This window comes from Rhinolophus hipposideros (genome assembly GCF_964194185.1).
Source record: "Rhinolophus hipposideros genome assembly, chromosome: 16".
Lineage (NCBI taxonomy): Eukaryota > Metazoa > Chordata > Mammalia > Chiroptera > Rhinolophidae > Rhinolophus > Rhinolophus hipposideros.
The window spans coordinates 6,494,960-6,512,700 of NC_138062.1; positions in this window are offsets into that span (position 1 = coordinate 6,494,960).

Below are 17,741 nucleotides of genomic sequence, written 5' to 3' on the forward strand. Positions count from 1 at the left end.
TGTTTTGTCTGCACTGTGTGTTCTCAGTGGTTCACTCCCAGAAAACATTAGGCATGTTCTAACATTAAAGTTTACGTAAAAAGTGGGTTCCTTAAAAAAACACATCTATGGGGATGTTTCCAAGTGCACAGAAGACAACTGAAAGGGCTCCCAGTGGCCAAAGCTGGAACAATTTGAACACCAAAATAAAATAGTATTGAATTATAATGAAAAGTATAAAATCAATATCCATGAGTTCATATTGGTATAAATAAATGATTGAATAAATTAATAAATGAGGGAGAAGAGACAAATCTCCTGTGCAGAATTCCAATTAAATTAGATAGCTACTTCACCTTAAAGGAAATGGAGCATTACTCTCCATTCCCTAAATGTGGGCTTCTATCCAAAAGAGACTTCCATCCAAAGAATACAGAATGGAGAGTGGGAAAAATAGAGTAAGCTTTCAATGGAAAAACCTGACAAACACTGATTCAGCCATGTGATCAAGATTAATATTAGCAATTATAAATCATGTTGATACTGTATGCTCTTGATCTGAAATGATGAAAATGGCACTTCTGTGGTCTTCTTCCTAAAAACCCATAACCCAGTCAATTCATCAGAAAAATGTTGGGCAAATTCCAACTGAGCATCCTACAACATACCTGACCAGGACTCTTCTAATCTATTAAAATTACCAAGAATGATAAAAGTCATAGCCTGTTACATCCTAAGGAGAAATCATCACAGCCAAAACACATCCTAAGGAGACATGTTAACTAAACGTAATGAATGTGGTTTCTTGGATGGGATCCTGGAACAAGAAAATATATTAGCTGAAAACTAAGGAAATTGGAATAAACTATGGACATTAGTTAATAATAATGTATCAGTATTCATCAGGTTCATTTATTGTAACAAATGTATCATACTAATGTAAAAGGTTAATAAGTGAAACTGTATATATGGAAAGCTCCTTATTTTCTCAAATATTTCTTATATATCAATATGAACATATGGATATTTACTTTATACTTTGCATTATAATTCAATACTACTTGATTTTGGTGTTCAAATTTCCTTAAAAATAATACTTTTATAAAAATAAAGTGTTAATTTAAAAAATGCATCATTTGACTGTATTGAGCAGAATGAAACTTACAAAATACTTTCAGCTCCGGGGAAGATTAAAGGCAGAATATTCTACAGTGAAGTAAAACCCTAATTAGATGACAAGCTACTTGAAAATCATGTCTACTGTACAGATTTTTAACACCTCCTTGTTCAATATTTTTGAATGTTACAGATTTTTAACATCTCCTTGTTTATTATTTTTTAAATCTTTACAAATTTTTTTATTTTATTTGTCACCATATCATAATATAGTGACACTAAAGGTTATTTTAAATGGAATGGGATAAGTATGTTCTCCATGAGCCTTCTCTTGATATTACTTTACCTTGTTTCTGTCAGTCTTTGTTTACAGGCACATATTCACAAGATTGTCTTAAGTGTAGAAATAGTCTGCCTTGTTCACTTACGTTATGCATTTCTTGGTTATACATCCCTTATCATTATAAATTAAGTGGCTGAACAATAATTATAAATTAAGTAGCTAATTCATTTAAAAAGCAAATTATTTTTGAAAGCTTAAATAGAAGTAAAACTGAAAGGATCATGGTATCATTCAGAAGTTAATTTTGTTTCCTATGACTCTTGAAAATAAGGATGACCTTGGTTTCTTAAGGTAATTTTTTTTTAACTTAAGTTAAAGTATGTTAAATTAATTTTCTAAGAGTGAAAAAAAACTCAGAGTGGTGATGGTTCTACTTACTATAGACATCAAAACCCTTGTGGTTGCTTTGAAATACAATCTTGCTGTTCTACTAAATGATATTGTTAATCTCCAAAATACTCTTGTATTCTTAAATTATGGGGAAAATTTGGTTATAGTTAACTTAGAAATATAGTAAATAAAAGAAATGAATAAAACAAATAAAATATTAAACTGAGCTAAAAATGCATCCTCAAATCTGTGCTTTTTAAACATTGAACATTTATCCATATTTTCTGATTTGGAAGATGCAACCTTGTGGACATATTCTAATTGGGATGATATACCCTGTTTTCCCCAAAATAAGCCTAGCTGGGCAATCAGCTCTAGTGAGTCTTTTGGAGCAAAAATTAATGTAAGACCGGGTATTATATTTTATGTTATATTACCCAGTCTTATAGTAAAATAAGACTGCGTCTTATATTAATTTTTGCTTCAAAAGAGGCATTAGAGCTGATTGTCCGGCTAGGTCTTATTTTTGGAGAATCATAGTATTATATTGCCATTCTTAATCTGCTTTCACTGCCATCATATTTATATACCAGAAACTAAAACAGTTGTCAAGTTCTGAATACCAGATTCATGTTTATTTCAACATAAAAAAACAAACACTTATTTTGCACAACTTTTTTGCAAAGCAACGTTTTTAAATGTGACTTTTTATATCATTTGCTATTGGACGCTTTTAGAGTAATGTCTGAGTCTTAAACCTTTTATAATATATTATAAAATACTAGTCAAGAGCATTTTTACATAATCCCGTGACCTTGGAGAATTTATAAAAACTAGTAATGCCATTTTTTAATAGGTGTCAGGCCTTCTGATTAGTGCTTTTCTTTTCATATATTCTCTTAAATCTTACAACAACCTTGTAACGTCAATACCATATTATTCATTTCATTTTACACATTAGAAAACTTAGGTAAAGAGGGCCTAAGTAACTTGCCCAGATAATAATTTGAGAAGTGATTTCATAACAGATTTTGGGACTCAAGAGCTTACACTTTATTATGTCCCCAAATTCAAAACTTTGAATACTTTAAATAGTTGTTTTAAATTAAGAGACTTATAAAGAGGCCCTGAAAATGTCTGGGTCCCCAGAATTATACAGATCACTGCCAAACAGTTTTTCTTTTTGTGATTGAGAAAATAATGAGGTTAGTAGTACAGTGCTAAATTAAGTCTCCCTGCTGTTCCGTCATGTAGTACACAATCTTTTCCATAATCACACTTTTTCACATTGTTAAATTCTAGTTTTAGTTTTTGGTTTAGTCTCCCCTCTACCCTCGTGGTGTTTTCAGAGCAATGTGGTCTAGTTTCCCACGTTGCTCTGAAAACACCACGAGGGTAGAGACTGTAGGTGTTTTACTCACTTTTCCATTCTTATAGTCTAGCAAAGGCCTGGCCAGAGTGAGCCATCTCATTCGTTAGGATGTCTTCAACTTCAAACGGCAGGCTTACCTACAGTCTTTAGATGATAATGGAACTTTTTACTTACTTTACACAACAAGGAGGCTAGAGCTGGATGGTTTGGAGGAGGAATTTGGTTTCAGGGATATCAGTAGACTGGCTGAACCTCTGTGTATGTGTTAGGTAGCAAGTGCAAGTATACTCTAATTTGAAATGTAAGAAAGGAATACCAAACAGTGGCACAGAGAATGAGAAACTGTGGAATTGCAGAATATCATAGAATCTTGGCTTGTGAAAGGGCATCAGAGATCAGGTTTCCTCATCCACCCTTATTCCTGCATCATCTTTTGACAATACCTATATACGAATAGTCATTAAACACAAATGGTCAAAAGTAGGTTGTCTAGTAGACTGTTGTGCAGGCTTGCCCACAACCCTGCCACCTGATTCTGGTAACAGTTCCCTGATTTTTCTTTGGGGACTACCTAGGCTTCATCACTCCTAACTCAGTGACCAGGTGTGTTTTACTCATAAGTAACCCATTCCATTCCTAGAAAATCCTAGTTGTGGAAACCTGTCATGCCAGCATGGCTGTTCTTTGACCTCATACATTTCGCTCATTCTCTGATACTTCTTTTTGTTGTCTGCACTCCTACATGTGACTGCGAAGCTGGTCCTCGTGGGGCGTTACTTCACTCATATGGTCACAAACACTTCGAATCCGAACATCTTGCAGAAATCTAGAAGTCGAGCAACACGGAACATAAATCAGTCTGAAGACAGTTTATTACTGTAGAACTATGGAAGAGCTTCTTGGTCATAGCAAAGATGGAACAAACTCTGAACTAAGTTAATGACACCGTTTTTTATAGACAAAGCAGATTTTTAGATTGCATTACATCGCATATCACATGATTTAGCTGAATTTTCACACAACTCAAATTTGGTAAAAATGTTTTAAAGAGGGATGATGTCTCATGATTAACTTGGAGTTGCTCGAAGTTGGTACCTGGACTTTTACAAACAGATTTTGTAGCCAATAGAATATTTACTTTTTAGCCAGAGCTATTTCTAAGCAAATGACTTAAGCTAGGAAAGGAAGGTGCTTTTCTCTTTTAAAAATGTGTATGATTTTTTTAAATGGGAGGGTGTAGGGGGAATGACTCAATTGCAGATCTTTTTACTTATTTTCATATTTCTCACCACATAGCCCAACACCTTTATTTTCACACCCGGGCTGCTAAGAGATGTTAGAGATGAAACCAGTACTGAATCTTGATTTCTGCCGTAGCCGGCTTCTCAGCACTGGCCGGATACCTCAGGGACAGAGCTCCTGTTATCCAACAGTTATTCAACAATGTCAAGCCTTTGCTCATGTGCCTTATCATTAAAAGAGAAAACCGAGGTTTGTGGTTCACTGAGAAAATTGATGCTAAAGCACAAAATTCCTGTTATGTATATAAAAACAGTGATTTCATCCTCTCCGCTCTCAGCCTGGTGCCCCTAATATCAGAGGAAGAGGGACAATACCATCACCTCCTGATGGTTATTGGGTCTCTCCTTGTTCCACCTGAGACCTGATAAGAAAGCAAATATCTCTTCCCTCTCACGGATCTCAATCCCTCCTCTGCATGGGATTTCTTCCCTCCACATGTATAAATGCAATCTTATGGCTCCTATGTTAAATATTTATACCTGTTGACTCCAATTTAATCATTGGACCTCAGTCTTTTGCATCCATGATTCATTTCACTGAAATGATCCAAAGTTGTAAATGACATCTTAGGAGTTAATACCAAAATACTTTTCATAATTTACTGCTTGGTAATATTTGGCACCATTGGCCAATCTTCTTGAAGCTCACATCTCTCTGTGATTGGGTTCTAGGAGTCTCTTTGTTCATCAAAAAATTGTTTTCTAAGCACTTACTTTCAGCAAGGGACTGTCCTTGTCACTTAGAATGTATCACTGAACAGAGTAGTTAAGGATTTCTGCCCATGTGGAGTTTATATTCTATTGAGGGGACACAGAAACAACCAATAGACATAATGAATAAATAATGTTATAGTATTTTAGAAATTAAGTTTTATGGAAAAACATAGAGCAGAGGAAGGGTATAAGAAGTATGAAGGATGAAATGAACTGCAGCATTAAATTTAGGTCAGTGTGGGCATTATTGAAAAATTGAGATGCAGGCAAAACATTGAAGAAATGAGAGATGTATCTAAAAGAAAAGCATTGTAGGAAAATGGAAAAAGCTAGACATAGGCCTTAAGGACCGTGCCTGTGTGTTGAGGAATAAGAAAGACACAGGTAAGTGGAGTGGAGTAATCAACCGGAAAACACAATCAGAGTGACTAAGGAAGGAAGTTGCAGAGCTTTTCAGGCTATTTTTAGGTGGCTTTGACTTTTCCTCTAATTGAGCAGAGTGACGTGTCTTAATTTGGGCTTTAAAAGTTATCCTCAGGCTACATAGAGAATAGATTGTGGTCAGTAAAACCAATTTTAACAATCCAGTGAGAGACAATGGTGGTTCAGACCAGGATGGTAGCAGTGGAGATGATGGGTAGTCAGATTCTGGCAGATTTAGAAGGCAGAGCCAACAGAATGTCCTGTACTTGGGATATCAGGGATGAACTCTGTGGGGTTTTGGCCAGGGCAGTAGGAAGAATGGAGTGGCCATCCAGTGAGATGGTGAAAACTTCCTATAGAGCAGATTTGACAGAAAAGAACAAGTCCTCTTTACATACACTCCTGGATGTGCGAAGCTGCCATATTGTATGTTCATGCCAGATAAGCCGCTGGGCATAAGTGTGGAATCTGAGTATCTGAGCCAGAGATGTGTATTTTGGAGTTATCAACACATAGATGATACTAAAAGCCATAGGCTAAATGAGGTCACCAAGAGAGAAATAGAGAGGAAAAGAGGACCAGGATGGAGCCCTAGGACCATGCAACAGCACATGTTGAGTAAGCAAAGGACACTGGGAAGAGGCAGCCCGTGAGGTGGAAGGAGAACAAAGAGACGGGAAAGTTTCAGCAGCCAAGCGAAGAAGGTGTGGAAGGGAGTGAGGTAGAGTCCTGGGCGTGAGAGTCCACTGGCAATCTCTCTTGTCTCAGTGTGACTTGACTGAGTTGACTGTTTTAGTGACTAAATCACAATCTTGGCTCTTAGCGTTCTTGCCCACACTCATATAGAGATTAATTCTTACATTTTAAAATTTCTCAATTTCTTGAGGCTGATTCCCTTGCTAGTACAGCCTGTATTTACTCTCCAGATTATTCCAAATCTTTCCATGACACATAGGTTATAGACATGCTTTGCTAATTTTAAAATAAATTAATGTCATACTAGAAGCAAAAAATTCTCAAGGATTACCTCTGGAACAATAACAATAATGGCTAATATTTATTAATCCTTAGGCACCATGATCAGTGCTTCACAGATTATCTCACTTAATTCTAAATACAACCCTCTGAAGTAGATAATATGATAACAGCAATTTTACATATGAGGATAAAGCTTACAGAAGTTAGATTGCATTCCCAAGATTATGCAATTAGCAAATATCAATGCTAAAAATTGATCCAGGTCTTTCAGATAAGTCTATGCTCTCAGCTTCCACGTGCTCTAAGCCATTAGGGACTAAAGCTCTTACAGGGACATTTGTAATCCTGAAGAGTCAGAGAAGCACTGATGTGTACTTTCTGCTATCAAATTTCCAATTAATCATGAATAATTATATCTTAATATTATATTACCAATTTCCCTTTAAATTTCATGGACTTGGAGAGAAAACATCTTTTTTCCCTTCTTCCAAAATTCTTTCATCTATCTGTTAAATGTTAATTTCATTCTGTTAAATATTAATTTTAAATGGAGGGTTTAATTTATATATTTGTATTAAGCTTATTTTATACACACATACATATATATGTAAGTACATGCACACATATAGAGATGATTTTTGCATTTTAGTTTTTCGTCAAAAGGTTTCTTGAGGCTCATTCCCTTGATAGTACAACCTGTGTTTACTCTCCAGATTATTCCAAATATTTCCATGACATATAGATTATAGATATGCTTTGCAAATGCCAAATTTAATTGCCAGGAAAAGAAAATATTCTCTATGTGCAAGACATAGCTAAAGACACACTTTAAGTGCACACTTGTGCACTTTAAAAGCATGTCAGGGACTCCATTGGATTAGGAGATTGCAGGTTTCCCAATTTCTGTTTCTCCCTTTGAATAAAAATAGTGATTCTACTCACGCTACCTGTGTGGTCTGACAGACGAAACACACTGGCAGTTGTTAGCACCTGCACTGGGCAAGTGGGTTGTGTCAGTCAGCGAGGTTCCCCTCAGGCGGGGCCCAGGTGGTGTTCCCTGAGAAGCAGTTGGTGGGAGTGCCACAAACAGCAGGTTTCTCACCTCTCCTTGGGTTAAGAACAAACCTTGAAAGGTCCTCCACTAGCTGGATTTTGTCTAATTCTCCAATCACACACACATCTCTAGCTCTATCTATCTCTCCCTATGTCTATCTCTATCTCTGTCTCTATCTCTATCTCTGTAATTTCTCATCACTTCTCTTTTCCTACAAATAAACCTGCTTAAGTTTTCATACACACACTCCATCTTTTTTCAAGATTCTTATCTGGAAAGCCCTCTATTTTTGTCTCAGTCCATCTCTCCCTCATTTTTAGAGGTACATTCAATATGTGTTTTCTCTAGAAGGTTTGCTAACTGATTCCACGAGACTCAGAATGTCATAAAGTGTGCCCTGCAGCAGTAACACATATGGCCAGTCTAAGTGATGCTGTTTTGTCATTTTGGATACATTACACTGTGTTGTTCTTTTTTTCTTTATTTTTTTCTTAGCCATAATCTCTAAAAGAAAAGGAGTAACTTTTATGCTTAGCTTTTGATCTTTTCTTTTCTCATCATCCCAAATATCTCTCTTCTCTGTCTGTCTGTCTGTCTGTCTGTCTGTCTCTCTCTCTCTCTCTCTCTCTCTCTCTCTCTCTCTCTCTCTCTCACACACACACACACACACACACACTAATTTTGTCTAGTAATTTTATTCAAGGGAAATGAATAAATAAGTATGCAGTATTATCACTATTTCCCCCATTCTTTTCTATAACTGAGATTGTGTTCTCCCTAATTAATAATTACTCTCCAATACCCAGAGGACATTGAAGGAACAGGTCACTTGACATGGCTCATCAGAAAAAGAAAAGTCTCACATTGGAAAAATAAGAGCTATTAGTTTGTTTAATTCTCAAGAAACTAGATACTCTGTGTAAGAATATACAATATCAAATACCTCACAGAGACACTGAAAGACATGTTTTCTCTTCTCCTCAAAATCCCTAATGAGAACTCTTTCCACTTGGTCACATCATCTCAATCTCCATTAGTGGATTAGAGGCTCTAGCCATTACATGCACACAATGGGACAAATATCATATAACATGGGTAAAGCAAGTAAGTTTCTCTAAATTCACTGTCTAAAATGAAAAACAAACAAAAAATCGTTTCAGGAGCATTTCTTTTTTTTTTTTTTTCTAATTAGCCTTTTTTTTTTTTATTTCCCCTTCTTCCACCTACTCCCTACCCCTCTGGTTCAAGCCATTGTTTCTCAGTCTAGTTGTGTAGGACACAGCTCCCTGGCCCATGCTGGTGTTATGAGCCTTGCGCTCTCCCGGCTGAGGCAGTCGGTCAGTCAGCCCCACACAGCAGCTCACAGCAGCTTTCGTTGGCTCTGGTTGGCCGCTGCCCATGGCAGCCCAGCTCCAGGGGGAGCCATTGTTTACCGTGTTAGTTGTAGAGGGTGCAGCTCACTGGCCCATGTGGGAATTGAACCAAAGACCTCGGCGTTAGGAGCAGCTCCAACCACCTGAGCCACCGGGCTGGCTCAATTAGGAGCATTTCTAAGTGATGGACATTTTCAAACGGTCAACTTCTTCAGCAGCTGTCAAGATTATTTTACCAGCTTTCTTTTCCTAATGCTAAAGTGCGTTCTAATATAAGTTACAAAAAATAGAAAGGCATGCCTTTCTGTGTTATTGTTTTTCAAAATATTCTGGCTAATCCTTGGTATCTGTTCTTCTAAATTTTCTAAATTTTAAGATTGTTTTATCCCACATTCCTACAGATGGTAAGTATGGGAACTGAGATTCAAACCTGCCTCTCCATAATAATCAAAGCGTTCTCAAAAGAAAACAGATATATTTTTATTACACAACTTAGACAGAATGCTTGTTTTAGATGTTGTTGCTTAAACAAGGATGTGGTGAGATGATGAGATAAGAATCATCATATACAGGTAGGTTGACATTAAAAAAACAAATCCACAAATGTAGAGAAAGTCACATGTAGAAAAGAGGAAAAAATTTAAAAAGTAGGTCAGAAAGACACAAACTAAGAAAGTAAGTTAAAATGGTGTTTCACATCAGTCTGAAAGTTGATGCCATCTATATGTTTCCTAGGAAATTAAGAAGGATGAAAGGATTAAAAACAGAGACTTAATTTATAGTAAGATAAGGGCAAATATTATTTTTATCCAGATGGATATTTACTTTGTAAGCACTCATTATATAATTAAAATAATAGATCCTTTCCCAATGAATTTAACTGACATGTTATACATTAATTATCATATATCTTTGGATCTAATTGTGGATTTTTTTTCTATTCTATTGAGCCATTTGTCTAATACCATGTGGCTACCATATTGATCTGTTTATTGTGGCTTTCTTGTATGTTCTAGGTCTGGAAAGCCATGGCTTTATATATTATTGTTTTCCAAAATATTCTAGGCTGATCTTTGGCATCTGTTCTCTTAAATTTTAAGATTGTTTTATTCACTTTTACCTACACATGCACAAAACACATATTGTCAGGATTCCAGTCAATATTTCCTTAAGTATATGGCTTTGTTCTGATAAAGTTATGTTTTCTAATTTTAACTCATTCTATCTAGAGCTTAAGCCTTTCCATTAACCCTACTCAAAGACAGCTCCATTTTCTTTCCCTGTTTTTTCCTGAATCATCATTTTTCCCCTCCTCTTTGGCAGATTTCTCCTATCCATGTACAGATTTTTTTACCTATCTTAAAAAAAATCAGCTCCCTTGATCATGGTCCCCCTGTTACCACTCCTTTTCCCTGTTCTTCACCATCTGAATTCTGGGGATAAAATGAAGACTTATAAGAATTCCAGTTATATACAGCTGCAATACATTTCAAACCAAGACAGATGATTAAAGCCTTTAACTGTCTGTCCGTTTCAACCCTGGGTTGGCAATGCTTTCAGTGCATAACCATTCTAGATCTCTCGAAGGGAAAAGTCGTTCTTGCTACGCAGCCTTACAGTCTATCTGCCAGCCCAGGACTGTACTTGTGTCTTCATCGCATTAGGAGCTAGCAAAATAGGTGCTCCTTTTGGCTTTTGATGAACACATTGCTTCCCTCACTACCTTCAGTAAGTGCCATCAAGTGCTGTCGTCAAGAATCCTTATTTCCTACTCTTATTTTCAGGTCTTTCTCAAAGACGTTTTTATTATCCCTTACATATTCCTGGTTCTCTTTGTTCTGACTTCCTGTTCTGTAACAACCAAATGCTCAAAGGCCCTCGCATTTGCATCAGAGCTTTCTTCCATCTTTTCTCATTCCCCTTCTCCCCACACAGCATGCTTATATATGCTCCTCTTTAATCTTAAATTTATGTGGCTGATACTTTTACTTTAAATTTGTGGCATTCCAGATGTGACCATAACACAAACCCCTACCCTATACACTTTCCTTTAATGTGACTTCTCCATGTACCGATCGAGGGGTAAGGCATATTTCTGCACCTTTAAATCCTGGGACTGCTTTGACGAATAGACTATCACTGAAGTGATACTGTTCCTCTTGTGGGCCCAGAGCCATTAACTGGCATGGCAGCTTTTGTTTCTTGCCTTTTGGAAGCCAGTTGTCACAAGAAGTTAGACCATTGTTCTGTGATAGCCCCAGCTACCTGGAGAGGCGCTGGAGGATAAAACATCATGAGGAGGGGCTAAGAAGCCGAGGAGGACTGAAGCTCCAGACATGAGAATAAAAAAAAAACATCTTGGATATCTACTCATCAAACCTTCAGATGGTATAGAGACCCCAAGAGAGAACTGCCCCGTTGAGCCCATGCAGCCTATACAACCGTGATTATATGAAAGCTTGACCATCAGCTCACTTTTGCAAAACCCAGTGTCTTTAGCAGTTTAGATTTGTGGTAAGAGCTATATTGTCTGGTTTTAATAGACATATGAAAATCACAATCATCTTTCTTACGTAAGGCAATGTTTGCGTGTCTTCGTAGGTATATAATTATTTTTGCATATACTTAAATATTTTTATCAGGTGTTGCCTAGCAGCAAATAAACACTTTAATGTCTAAATTAGAGAACAGAAATAACTGAACGAGCCTAGGGAGATAGTGTAAATGCATTTTCAGTATAATTAGCTCTCTGCTTCTAAGGCCCAGTTTAGTTAATGTATCTAGAAACATAATTAATTATGACTTACTTCAGTACTCTTTAAAATGCATTAGTCTTCACTTCCTAAAAGCTGAATTGTTGAATTTTAAAGTCAGTTGTGTTTATAAATGTCTTACTATAATTTTTAAAAAGTTAATGCAGTGATTATAAAATTAGCAGCAATTGTCCAGATGTAATTAGAAAACATCATACAGTATAAAGGAGTATAAATTACAAGAAATGAAACTTGTTTATATCAAATCAACTTGTAATGGAAACATTCTTATTTAGACAAATAATCCAAATATTTTTACATCAACAAATACTAATCATAATTTACATGTTTATTGTGGTAAAAAACATATAACATAAAATTTACCATCTTAACCCTTTCTAAGAGTACAGTTCAATAGTGTTAGGTATGTACACATAGTTGTGCAACCAATCTCCAGAGCATTTCAATCGTGCAAAACCTCAGCTCTACATCCATTAAACAACTTCCGGTTTCTCTGTTTGCCCCTCCCTACTCAGCCCCTGGCAGCCAACGTTCTGTTTTCTGTTTATGAATTTGACTACCCTAGATATCTCATATAAGTGGAACCATACAGAATTTGTCTTTTGTGATTGGCTTATTTCATTTAGTATAATGTCCTCAAGTTTCATCTGTGTTGTAACATGGGTAAGAATTTCCTTCTTTTACAAGGCTGAATAATATTGCATAATATGTATGTACCACATTTTATTTCTTCATTCATCCACTAATGGATACTTGGGTTTTTTCCACTTTTTGACTATTGTGAATAGTGCTGCTACAAACATGGGCATGCAAATATCTCTCCAAGATTCTACTTTCATTTCTTTTGGATACATTTCCAGAAGTGGAATTGCTGGATCATGTGGTAATCTTATTTTTAATTATTTGAGGAACCACCATACATTTTTCCATAGTGAGTGTACCATTTTACATTCCCACCAACAATACACAAAGGTTTCGATTTCTCTGCATCTTGGACAGTTGTTTCCTGTTTTTGTTTTTGTTTGTTTGTTTTTTATGCTGACCCTCGTTATGGCTGGGAGGTGATGCCTTATTGTAGTTTTGCATTTCCTTAATGATTAGTGATGTTGAGCATCTTTTTCATAAGCTTGTCGGCCATTTGTCATCTTTATAGAGAAATGTCTATTCAAGTAATTTGTCCAGAGATAAATTTTTATCAGCCTCATGTATTACCTAGGTTTTCTAAAGAAAAGACAAAATACAATTCTTTGTGTTTTTTTAAATCAAAGTTAATAAGATTTTATCTCAGAATGGAAAGAATATGTGAATAATTCTCAGCAAATTTTGTTTTGCTTTGCCTTTTAGTTTGTCTTCAGAACTAATCAGTTAATCATAGAAAAGAAAAAGAATGGTGCATTGGTCATTCCATTGAATTTCTTGAAAATAAACCCTGACCTATGTTTGATTTGATGAGGAAATTCAGGCCCCCTCAGCGGGTGATTGGTTACAGAGATGGAGAAGCAGTGGATAGTAACAACACAGGCCTGAGAACTTGGGGGACCAAGAGGCCCCTCCAGCCCTGAGGTCCCGGTCCTCTGAAGACCACTAGGGATTTCAGGGACTTCCTGAGTCACCTACACTTCAAAGCCCGAATCACTCACTGGCCTGACTTGACTTTACTTCTAAAGAATGCTGTGTTGCTCTTTACTTACCTCATTAGCTTGATCATTTCCTAGGCTTTTGTTATGGTCATTTGAACAAGATACTATCTGATTCTTCTCTGTCAGAAAAATGAATCCCAACTTTCTTCCCTCATTCTGCGCTCTATTCGCTTCCTAGTCCCCCGTCCCTCTTGCCAAGGTTCTCAGTTTGAGTAGAATGGATCATTTCTTTGCTCATTCTAGGTGCATTATATACCCCCAATTCGATTGCTGCACGGTACTAGTCCGTTTTCTGGGAATTGCCCTTTTGTTTTTGAAGCCATTCTATTCTTCACTTTACCTTGAATTTCCAATTATGCTCACAGTAATAGTACTTTACCTTCCTTGTCCAAGTTGATTTATCCAAGGGGGGGACCAATGTGAACGCTTCCCTAGGAAGAGAGGAAGTCCCTCTCCAGTGGCAGTTTTAGGGGATTTGAATACTCCAATCTATGAAAGAAGCTGATGTACAAACAGAAGAGAGTTCGGAGGGTGTCAGGTTCCTGGCTTCAGTCACCTCTTAGGCTAAACTGCACCCTGCCATTCTATAGTTAGGCAATCCAGCCTTTCAATAAAATCCCCTCTTTGCCAGAAATAATTTGAATGGATTTCTGTTACTTGCAAACAGAAAATCTCAAAATGAATATATTTTTCACCTGTGCTCATGGAATCACCTTCCTTTTATGAGATCCTAAATCCGGCCAGATCAGGCCTTAGATTCCCTTCAGTTAGCATGACCTTTCTCCAAGGCTTTACTGAAACCATCAGAAGCAAATATATTCTTGTCATCCCATGAAAATGTCTTCTAGGAAGAGATATTTTGAGGCTTAGTCATTTTTTCTTTCAGAAAATATTTATAACTAAAATTGGCCTTTCCCATCTAGTTTAGAAGGCCTTACCCTACCTGTACACACATTTTTTGATGAAGGGTCTATGTGTGTCACCTTGTACTCTTGGCCAAAGAGAAAGTTCATTTCGGTTGGGTATGAGCGGACCTGTCTCATTGTTTTCCAGGCCCCTCACCGTTGATCTGAATTTGACCGCTGATCAAAGAGGACTTATATTCAGATTAGCTCGAGGCATTGGGAGTAAAAAATAAGAAAGCATTCTTAATGTGATGGTTTCAGGGCTCTCGGATAGGAGTGGGTTTGGGGCACAGGGACCATTTTGGTTTCATTGTTAATTATACAATGAATGCATATTTGTGGAAGGGCAGAGTACAGCAGAGTTGTGTAAACAAGTCATATAAAAAGTAATGAACTTTGTAATGAGTCAACAACCGGGGTTTTTTAGCAGCTTGTTTCCCAGAGCTCCAGCCTCACTGTCTAGCCCATGCCTCGATTCTGATGTAAAGAGATGGTTCAGATATTCCATGAGACGTACAACTCTGTGCATGCTCAGCAAATCCTTTGTGTTCTTTGCTCCCATTAAGAGTGATCCAAAACAGACCAAAAACTCAGGGCAACACCTCTAGTCAGGAACTAATCATTACTGTACACCTCAGTATGTTCATGCCTGCTTCAGGCAAATTTCCATGAGAATTCTAAATGTTTTGATTGCTCAATAACCACTGGCAAAATGCACGGGGCCTGAGCAGCCACAGCAGGCCTCCCCAACTGTACATTCCCAAACCCCCTTATTTGCTGGCAGCTGCAATCTGCTGATCTCCAAAGTTACATTTGCCTAGAGCCCAGCCTTTGCTTAGATCAATTACAGTGCCCTGAGCAAAATGCATGTCTCCTCCTTTAATGTATTTTTCCCTCCGACTTGCCTTCAGTGTATTTACTTTAAAGAAAAACTTACCGATATTAGAAAGCTTATTTGGGGGATTTAACACAAGGCAATGTAATTGTAGAAATTCAACTTTTACCTTTTTATTCATGAATTGAAAATGTCATAGGTGACCTTCTTTTGGGGGACAGTATTCTTGAATCCTGTGTCAGTTGCTGATTGAAATACACTGTTTCATTGTAAAGGAGATATATGCATGTTTTGGGGGAAAGAAAGTGTTTAAAAGGCCTGACTGTTCCTATTTTGATTGAGCTTTTTCAGGGAACATATGCCTTTTCCAGTCTTATCAAAATTAGGGAAGGTTGTGAAATTCTTGGTACCCAGTGCAGTGTGAAGGGTAGGTATGGGTCTCAAGGTTAAGCTGGAAGAAAAGACAGAAATGACAGGTAAACTGTTGGGATCCAAATGATCATGTCGTCTTCCAAAAGGTCAATAAAAGACTGAGTTACAGAATGGTAAACACAGAGTAATATGGCCACAGTCCAGAGTCATAAGAAAGCTCACCTGGACAAAAATGCAGATTATCAACTAGTAACATTACATTTAATTCTCTTTTGGTATTTGAATATGGCTTTTAAATTTTCTCTCTTCATTGCAGTCTGCTTGTTTACTTCATTGTAAGTGTTTGAAATTTCGTATCATCTGGTTATTGAGAATATACTGGAATTTTGACTACTCAAATTTGATGCTGAACATTTTAATTTTATTAAAATTTAGAAACAAATGAATTGAGCCTTGAGTATTAACAATCACCAATATTTAAAATCTAGATATGTTTCTCATTTTATGCTTTGTAAAATATTTTCATATAATTCTGTGAACAGCTGGAAGAATGGGAATTATTTTTCATTTATAGATGACAGAACAGTGATGTGGAACAAAAACCAGCAAAGCATAGATGCCTTTTCAGGTCTCCTGGACACTCAGTGCTCTTTTTAATATATTACATGCCATTTAAAAAACAAAATTTCTCCAAAAATTAAACTACCAAGAGAATGGTCCTATAGAAACCTATGAAACGAAGTTTTTGTTGTTTTGTTTTTATAAACGCTACATACATTAGCATTGGTGCTAACGATAATTTTGCCAGAAATAAAACACATAAGGTGTGATCACAAAATATGATGAATGCTGCTGCCGAGTGCCATCCAACAGCAAGGCAGGGATCTTCAATACAGGAAGCGGCACGTCAACCTTAGTAATAGTGTGTGACAAGTTTCACTTTGTGCCATGCAGTCAGTTGGGTGTGAGCTACGGTTGAGAGAAGGTGTGTTTTAAAGTGTGTTATAAATCATGGATCACGAACATGAAATTTTGTTTCAAACTCCAGAAAAGTGCTAAAGAAACACACAAAATGTTAAAATTAGTTTATGGTGATGCGGCAGTGACGATAAAGATGGGTTATAAGTGGTTCGAGCGATTTTGTAATGGTTGTGAATCGATTGAAGACAAGGAGAGATTGGGATGTCCTTCAACATCAAAAACCCAAGAGAATGTTGAAAGAGTAAATGAAATGACTGGATCAAAGAGGCAATTGACTATTAGGGGAATTTCTGAGGATCTGAACATCTCTTACGGTTCCATTCAAAGCATTTTAACAACAGATTTGAACATGAGGTGAGTGAGTGCAAACTTTGTTCCATGAGTTTTGGCTGTGCAACCAAAGCGACAGCATTTGTCAGTTTCTTTGGAGTTGTGCAATCCTGCTGCTTCAGATACCAGCTTTTTAATACATGTTATCATGGAAGATGAAACTTGGGTCTACAAATGTGGTTATGATCCTGAGACTAATGTTCAGAGTTCTCAATGGAAATCACCTAGTTCTCCTCAAGTGAAGAAAGCGCGTCCATCAAAATCTAACATCAAGGTGATGTTAATTATGTTTTTTGACCTTAATGAAATTGTGCGAGCTGAGATTTTACCCAGGAACACTATGGTGAGCTCTAAATATTATAAGGGTTTATTAGAGTGTTTAAGAAATGATATGCATAGAAGACAGCCTGAGAAATGGACAAACGGTTTCATCCTCCATCAACAATGCTCTATGTCACACATCGCTTCTGGTACGGCAATTTCTGTCCAATAAAAACATTACGGCGTGTCCTCATCCACTTTATTCACCATATCTGGTACTATGTAACTTCTGGCTCTTCCCCAAAGTCAAAATGGACATGAAAGGTAAACGTTTTGAATTGACTGAGGACATTGAGGCAGCCACAATAGCATAACTTAAGACACTCATGAGAGGACTTCCAGAACTGCTTCAGAAAGTGGCAAGAATGATAGAATAAGCGTGTTTGAAATGAGGGGGGTATTTTGAGGGAATTAATGGCAATGTGTCTTTTACTGTAGTACATTTTAAAAAATTTAAACATTTGCAATTGTTTTTATCATACCTCGTGTAAAAGATTTTTCAATTTAGCTTTTGAATCCTTAGTGGATGGAATTTATGTGTCATACCAGTAAATAGTACTGTTAAACAAAAAACTTGCATAGTTGAAAGCTTTTCTGAAA